Here is an 8964-nt window from a genome sequence, read left to right on the forward strand (position 1 = left end):
ATCTGGACAGTAAACAGAATGTTTAGAAAGAGCATTTGTAGATTTGGATTTTTTTTATGTCATAAACATATTCATAAATCTGTTCCCTAAGCTGTCTAGTGGTTTTACCTATATAGAATGCAGATCAAACTGATCATGTAGCAAGATAAATAATCATCTTCGTATTTCAATCACATACCCCTGACAGGAGAGAGTCTTATGTTCATCAACTACATATGGTCCATCTTATATAAATTTTCAATATTTACAATGGCTACACTTTGCCATTTTTGAATGTAAAAATCTTGCACTGCTAATATTAGTTTTTTCAAAAACATTTTTGATGTTTTCACCTCTGCTGTATGTAATTCTGGGTGTTGGACCTAAAACATTGTGGTATTCAGTAGTAAAAACTGTATTCCAGGTTTGATTTAGAATATCCCTTACTGCTGGTGTCTGATGGTTATACCTAATAATCATAGCATCAACCTTTTCATGATTGTGGGCGACAATCTTTTTACTCTGTGAAAATTCATCCATTTTATTACTGTTACTAAGTTAAGGGGCAAATTTGCCCTATCTACCTTCTAGTATTTCCACTGTAACAGATTTAATTCAATAGGATAATCTATTTCACAGAACATACCGCCAAGCTTGTTAAGCTCCTCTGCAAATACAACAGATGTACCATTTGGCCTTTAATTATATCCTTCTTTTTGAAAGGGGGATGACAGCTTATTAATATAGAAAGGAGTTTGAATAGGTCTCTTTTCTGAATGTGTTTGCAATATATCTTTTTTGCTGCCTATCCTTAGTTATTGTCACATCAAGAAAGTTAATGGAATCACTTGCAACTGTGGATGTAAACTCCAAGAAGCTAATGGAGGCATTTAGTTCAGATAGGAATTGCTTGAACATGGACACATCATTGTCCCACAAAATTAGGATGTTGTCCAAAGATCTGAAATAACAAAATACTTCACTGAAACACTTGGAGGTGAAAACCTTGGCATGCTCCCAATCTGCAAGAACTAAATTTGCATAAGTGGAAGCAAATCTAGCACCCATCGCTACCCCTGTGATTTGATGGTAGCACTCACTATCAAAATAAACAAAATTATTTTTAATACCATTTCAAGGAATTTTTGAGTAACATATATCTCACTGGCGTTCTTTATTTTGTCCTTAAGTAACATATTATGAAAATGTTAACCCTCATCATGGGGAATCACTGAGAACAATTTAACCACATCTATGGTGATAAAATTAACATTTCCGTTGAATGGAACAGAATTTAGCAAAATGCAACAAATACCAAGAGTAATGCAGAATATAGTTCTCACTTTCCACCAAAGAATTACAGCTGGCATAAACATTCATACGTAGGGCTTTGTTTTGGATTTAGCTGCTGACATAATAGGTCTAAGTGAGGATTTTGTATATACTTGTACACTTTTGGTATTCCAAAGATTGCTGAAATTACCAGCTTGTTAACTTTAACAAAATCCAAAACATATCTTGATATAGCCCCCTGAAGAACAAGATCATTCAAATAAAAATCAGTTTTACAGTAGGCTACGTTATTTTTTTTGATACCTGACAATATGTAGATGTGTCATGTATTAAATCCAACATCTTACTTGCATAAAGGAGAAATCCATTATGACAGCTTCCTCGTACCCTTTTGTGGTTTCATAACACAGATCTCCTTGTTGCCCTTAATCTGGACCAACAGTTCTTCAGACATTAAGTTGCCTTTTACTTTCCTACTGTTTTTCAAGAAACATCTGAATTTACCCTCACAAACTCTCTCAAAAACAGAAATCACAGGGTAGCAAGCTAGTACAAACATACTCATTATTTTCAAACCAAGGATCTACTGGTGGGGAGGCAGTGGAAGAATCAAAGAACATGTAAGGTTAAGCTATCTAACAAACAGTTTAAAATGCAATAATACTTTTACTGTATCCTGCTTGAAGATAGTAACAAACTTAAACCCTTTTTTAAAAAGCAGAAGAACGTGTACTATCCAGTTCAAGGTAAGACTAATTAAACACTTTACATTTTCTTCTTGTTGTTCCTCCCTTTTCTGGTCCATTTTGATTGCTTGCGAGAATTTAGTTACTAATTCCGAAAAAGGGGACTCTGAAGAACAAATCTATTGGCGGGGCTTCTTTCATTATGGTCAGGGTCTCCAGTTCCAAAATTGTGAAACACCTCTGTGTCATTTGTAATGAAAGGGCTATGGTCAAGATTAAAAGCATGTTCCTGTTGCCTTTCATTATAAGAAGAAAGCACCTAGTTTTGACGATACTGCTTAGGTTTGGGATAAGCACGGTTTTCGTCATACTCTTGTTTATTCTGAAGTATTTTTTTTCCTGTTTCCGTATTTTATTATTTTTTACAAGATTGTCAGTGTTATTAAAAATTTTGAAATATTCATGTTTGTTCCCTGAAAAAGATGGATCAGCCTCAATACTACTGTGTACATATATACATACATACACACATACATACATACATACATACAAATATTTCAAGCATGGGCATTAATGCCTTTCTAGCTTGTCAATATACCAAAACACTTGTTCCCATAATATGTATCCAGGCTGTTCTTAAAAATATCTAAACTAGTACTTGCTTTAATGTAATTTTGTATTCTGTTCCATGCCTCAACTACTCTGTCAGAGAACCAATTAGTACACTTCTCACTCCTATAGAATCTCGTTTTAATTTCTCCAAGTCTTTTGGGTTTCTAATACCATGACGGGAATGGACCACATTCCTAAAGTACGATTAAAGTTCATGAAATTAGTATTGTTTCACTCTTTGATGTTAGCCAAAAGTGGTCTTTGCAGCATCCGCAATGTGCCCAGTAATGACTCCTTCTGCAATTCATATGGTGTTACATAAATTGGTAACATATCTAAATACGATTGTAAATTTTTTTTTATAAGACCAGTTGCTCCTACTACTATTGGAACTGTCTGGGTATCTTTCTTCCACATGGCTCTCATTTCTGCCTGCAGATTGAGGTATTTTATGACTTTGTGTCTCTCTGTACACAAGACACTGTAGTCACTAGGTGTGGCGATTTCAATGATCAAGGCTACTTTTGTCTTCTTTTCTTGGACCACCATATCCGGTTTTCTAGCATCTATGTTTTGGACTGTTAGTATTGGGTGATCCCATGTGATGTAAACTTCATAATTTTCTATGATTCTCTGTGGCTCATGTTTCCAGTGCTATTCAGCCACTTTGATACCATAATGTTTGCACAATCTCCAGTGTAACAATCTTGCCACATTATTATATCTTTCATTATACAGTCCCTCTGCCATAAGAGAGTCACAACCAGCAATAAGGTGTGTGACTGTTTCCAATTTGGTTCCACAAAACCTACATATATTTGTTTCTCCCACATGTTCAATAGACTTAGTAAATCAATATGTATGAAGCCCACTATCTTGGGCTGCCAATATTAACCTTTCATTTCTTGATGTAAATTCACCTCTCCTTAACCATTTCTGCATTTGTTCTTGATCAACATGAGGCTCTTCCAGAAGTTTTTTATACTTGCAACTATATTTATGTTTTTTCCACATTTCATGCCTTCTCATCTGATCCTTCACCTTATATTCTTTCTTTTGTTTTTTAGCACATTCACTTGCTGCCTGATTTTTATCCACTTCTGGTTTGATTTCCATTCCTACTTGACGTTGATATGCTTCTGTTAAATTAAGCAGAGATGTCATCTTAGATTTATTCTCCTCATGTTTCAAAACTTTCACCACATTTGGACCTTGTGAGGTCAGTAGATATGTGTGGTGTCCCACGATTGCAGATCTCTACATGTAATCACATTCAAGGAGGCCCATCCCTCCTTCAGAATGGGGAATATATAATCTTGGTATACACTGATTTTTATAAATCATTTGGTGACCATGAAGCATCCTTCTTGTTTTAATAACCAATCTATCCAAAACTTTTTGGGGCCAGTCAATCACTCCAAAACTGTAAGTTAGGACAGGGAGAGCAAACTGATTTATAGCTTGGATCTTGTTTCTAGGTGTCAATGCTATTTTCAGGATTAATTTAAGTCTTCTAAAATACTCCTTACTAAGCTTTATTTGCATTTGTTCATGTTTTATTGCTGATCCTTCATCAATTCCTAAGTATTTATACACCCCCTCTTGCTCAAGTTCTTTTATATCACATTCTTGCCCCAAACTGATGTTTTCCTGGTGCTGCAATTGTCCTTTTTTAAAGGTTGCTTTTGCCAAGACCAAATGACATTCCAATATCATCTGAAAAAGTTTTGACAACCTGTAGCTGTGCTTTCAATTCCTCATATGATGAGCTATACAATTTTAAATCCTCAACAAAGAGAAGATGAAAAGTCATTATACTTTGTTGCTTCCTAAAAGCCAAATTACAGCCATGACCTAAGCTGTTAAGTAAACAGCTTAAATGATTAATAGCAAGGCAAAATAGCAATTGTAACAGGGAGTCACCCTGGAATATCCCCCTTTGGTTTCTTATCCCTGGGATAATAATCTGTCCTTTATCATGGCTTAATTGCAAAGTGGTCTTCCACTGTTTCATGGTTACTGTAATGTAATCAATCAGTGTAGGATGTACTTTATGCATTTTTAAGCACTCTTTTATCCATGAATGTGGGATACTATCAAATGCTTTTTTATAGTCAATCCATGCCATACTTAGATTCCTCCCTTTCTTACAGTTCTCCACTATAACTTTAACAACAAATAATCCTTTGTTCCATATGACTTTCTTTTATTGCCCTTTTGTTCTACTGACATAATTGAGTTTTCTTCAAAATGACTATAAACTCTGTCGGCGTCAATTCCTATGTATAGTTTATACATCGTCGGAAGACAACTTATACTGGTCTATAATTTTTAGGGTAGGTTGCAGGTTCACTCTTAAGTAAGAGCATTGTTTTTCCTGTTGTTAACCAGTGTGGTGTCTGTTCGGGGTGTGCATATAAATAGTTCTTACTCATGTCTAGATCCTCATGTAAAGAAGTTAATACTTTAAGCCAAAAGTTAGGTACTGCATCTGGGCCTGGGGTTATCCAATTAGAGGCTTTTCTCAACTTTGTTTCAATCTCTCTGGCTGTTATTTCATCCCATTTCATATCCTGTACATTTAAACTTCTTATTCTTTCTTTTACGTCTTCTATCCATTTAGCATCTTTGTTATATTCCAGAGGATCTTCATAGATACTTCTCCAAAATGTATCTACTTCCTCTTTTTTCGGCAGTCTATCAATTCCTTTTACCTTATTTCCCAATTCTCTATAAAACTTGTTTTAGGTCATCAGTAAATTGCTTATTTTGTGCTTTTCCCTTATATTTATCTTTGTATCTTATGAGTCTTTCCGCCTGTTTTGAAATTTTTAGTTTGTGATCTCCAATAGTGCATAATAGATCCTGGTCTGTTCTGTTACTGCGTATTGCTTTTATTACATCTATTTTTCTTAATATTTTTGTTGATCTGTTCCCTCTTCTATAATCTTCTAACAATGACAATTCTTGTCATAGCTGCTTTATAGTTTTCTCTATTCGATATTTCCATGATGGTATTCGCTTTCACCCCCCCCTTTTTTTCCTTTGCTACCCTATGTTCCTGTGGTAGAATTTTATCAGTTATTAATTTAGAAGCACAGTAATATATTCTGTTTGCTTCTGTTATATCGTATGGATCTCTATGGACAGTCCTAATTACTATGTTCATTTGTTTTATCAAGCTTCTGACTTTTGGGGTTTTATTAACCTTCTGCAGTCTATTTCTCTCATTGATCTTGATATATCTGTCTTTGTCTGTCAAATCAAGCAACTCTTCTCTTAACTCCTTTTCTTCCATACTGAGGGCACATCTCTTGTTTTCCATTTCCTACGGGGAGTCCACAGAAAGTTCTATAACATCTTCTTGTGGCACATTTTCTTCAATTTCATCCTGTGTCATCTGTTGTTTTGTCATATGGAAACTCACTGGCCTATCACTACTCAACATTGACTGTATCAGAGTTTCCAAAGTTTCCTGTTCCTTTCCTTCCTGTCTAGCTTCAAGTGAACTTTTATACTGGTTTCCTGTGGAAGGCTCCAAAATATCTTGATATGGCACCTGACCTGTTGCTTTCTGTTCCACTTGTTTCCCCTTCATTTGGATATCCACTGCTCTATCCTGTTGTGGTGCTTTCTGCATTTGATTTTCTACACTGAATCATTCTGTTTGCAGCTGCTCCATTACCTCAATTTCTTTTTCTTTGACTTCTCCATTACTAACCTCTTTCTCTGCTTTTCCTCTTAGTCTTCTTTTTTTTTGTATTGTAAAGTTTTCCATATCCGGATTCTTTTGCCTATATTTTTCTTCAAATATCTTTGGTGCTGCTCTTTTTGTAATAGTTAGATTTGCTTTCTCCATTGCATAAATATTACACCATATTAAATATCTTTTGCTTTCCTCTGTCCATATTTCTTCTTCATGTCTCCTGATCTTCTTGCTTTTCCTTATTCTGGGGCCTCACTCCATCATGCTGTGATGTAGTCAGTTTTAGGCCTTCTACATTAAAATCCTTCACTTCGCAGGTACTCCATAACTTCAACTTCTATTTCTTTAACTTCTACTTTACTAATCCTCTTTTCTACATTAAATTTTTGTGCTTTTAGTCTTTTTTACTGTGAATTTTCCATATATGGATGCCTTTGCCTGTATTTTTCTTTGAATATATTTGAAACTGCCTTCTGTATGTTAAATAACTTGGCTTTCTCCTGTGCATAAATATTGCACCATATAAAATTCCTCTTTCATTCCCATGCCCATATTTCGTTTTTGTATTTTTCAAATACCTCTAGGTTTTGTTATTTAGATTTTCTCACTTCTTCAGAGGCTTCTTTTTCCAAAGAGATCAAAGTTTCTTGATCTATATACTGTTTTTCAAAAATATGTTGTATTAATGAAAGTAAATTTATATTTCTTTTATCTTCTACATAGGTTGTCTGATGATTCTCTAGTACTTTTTGTTAACCCCAAACATTCTCAGATGTAGTTGTCACTAAATGTCCTATATACCTGAATAAGATCTCCTCTTAGATATCTATAAGCGACACTGTACAAGTTCAGATATTTTAGTCTTTTTTAATAACTTTAATTTTCACATCCATGGATACCCTTAGTATATTTCCACTGTATTCTTTCCAGTTTATTCATGCTTGTTTTCTTATAGGGTTTCCATATTGTTATTCCATACTCATGTTTGGGTCTAATGTAACTAACAAATAATGACTTTATTATTTTTGATTTCCTAGACTTTATAAATCCATTTATACAACCTATAGTTCTATAACAATCATTAACCACTTGGTCGATAAGATTAGAAAAACACATAGCTGAATGTACTCATATATCCAGGTCCCTAAATGAGTCTAAAGTTTCAATCACTGTGTGCTGTATTAAATATTCACTTTTCAATTTATGGCTACCAAATCCATATGCTTAGTTTTTGATGTATTTTTTATCAGCATATTATTTTCCTGTGCCCAAATGGTCAATTTAGTCAAGTTAGTTTGCAGACATGCCTTATCTGTAACACATGTAATCAGTTTATCCAATTTCAGGTCATCTGCATATAGACTGTAGAACACCTTTGATGAAAAAGTTAGGTCTGATAGATAGACCCCCGGATTTATTAAACTCTTTGCAGGAATAGTGCTATTCCTGCAGGGAGCAGATTGTGGCTGTGAAGAACAGCAGCGGGCCTTGCATATTAATGAAGGCACTGCTGTATTCACTACACAGACATGAGCCATGCATGAGTGCAGGGGGTGTATCCAAGCATTGCTCACACAGTACACATGCCCCCTGCAATCTAGATTTGCCATATGGAAATTCTAAAGCAACATACAGTGTCTGCGGACACTGTTATCACAAGATAACAGTCTCAGCTGACAAAATACAGAAGCACAGCCCCCTGCAACATAGCTATCAGCTGGCCAGATGTTTGCAGAATGTCCAGTGTTTTTCCTTATATTTTTGGCCTTTCCCTCATAAAATTCCCTCTTGTCTGGAAAATCATTGTAATGATCTAAGTATTGAAGTCACTAAATAGTGACATACATTTGGGTTGCATAACTTATATCCTTCAAAAACTGTCTGCTAACACAAATTGATTTATTCTAGCAGCTTTTTAACTTTATAAGAATAATGTTACACATTCTTTTTTTTCCATCCCCAATAAAGTTTAAGTGTGACTGAGCAGGTGTTCATGCTGCACAGCTATGCACAGCAAAGCTGAAATATTCGAAGGAGCTAAATAGAACTATATAGCTAAAACAGTCAAAATGAAATAGTGTAGTGGTTAAAGCTTCTGTTTATAATGCAGTTACGGTTCACTGTTTGAGCCCCAATACAAGCCATTCATTTTTATTTGTGAAAACAGCACTAAAAGTATATTTTCCTAGTAATAGGTAGTGAATAATATATATTTGTTAACCAGAGTAGTGTAGCAGGTCCAAATGTGAGGTGTCAGTGTAGTACAGATATGAAACCCCCATGTGAACACAAATGTCCCATACAAGATAAGTACATATGCCAAGTAGTCTTCTCCAAGAAATGTCCCTCAAGTGTCACATTACTACAGCTAGTGATCACTGCTGCCCACACTCAGGGTGACTGATATAAATCATGGCAAAGTATGGCAGTAGCACACACACACACACAAACACACACACACACACACACACACACACACACACACACACACAAGCATGCAGTATGAGTGCACATATGTAACCCTAACAATATGAATATGGGTAGAAACAGTCAGGTAGTGTTAACAGAAATTTCCTTCAAAGGTCTGCCAGGTAAGAAAAGGTATAAAGTAGCTGTAAGAAGGCTGTAATTATACACTGTGTACAAACATACCACTACCCAACCCAAGGTCATAGGGTGATGTAAAGT

This window comes from Protopterus annectens, chromosome 1.part1 (genome assembly GCF_019279795.1).
Source record: "Protopterus annectens isolate FY-2018-M chromosome 1.part1, PAN1.0, whole genome shotgun sequence".
NCBI lineage: Eukaryota > Metazoa > Chordata > Ceratodontiformes > Protopteridae > Protopterus > Protopterus annectens.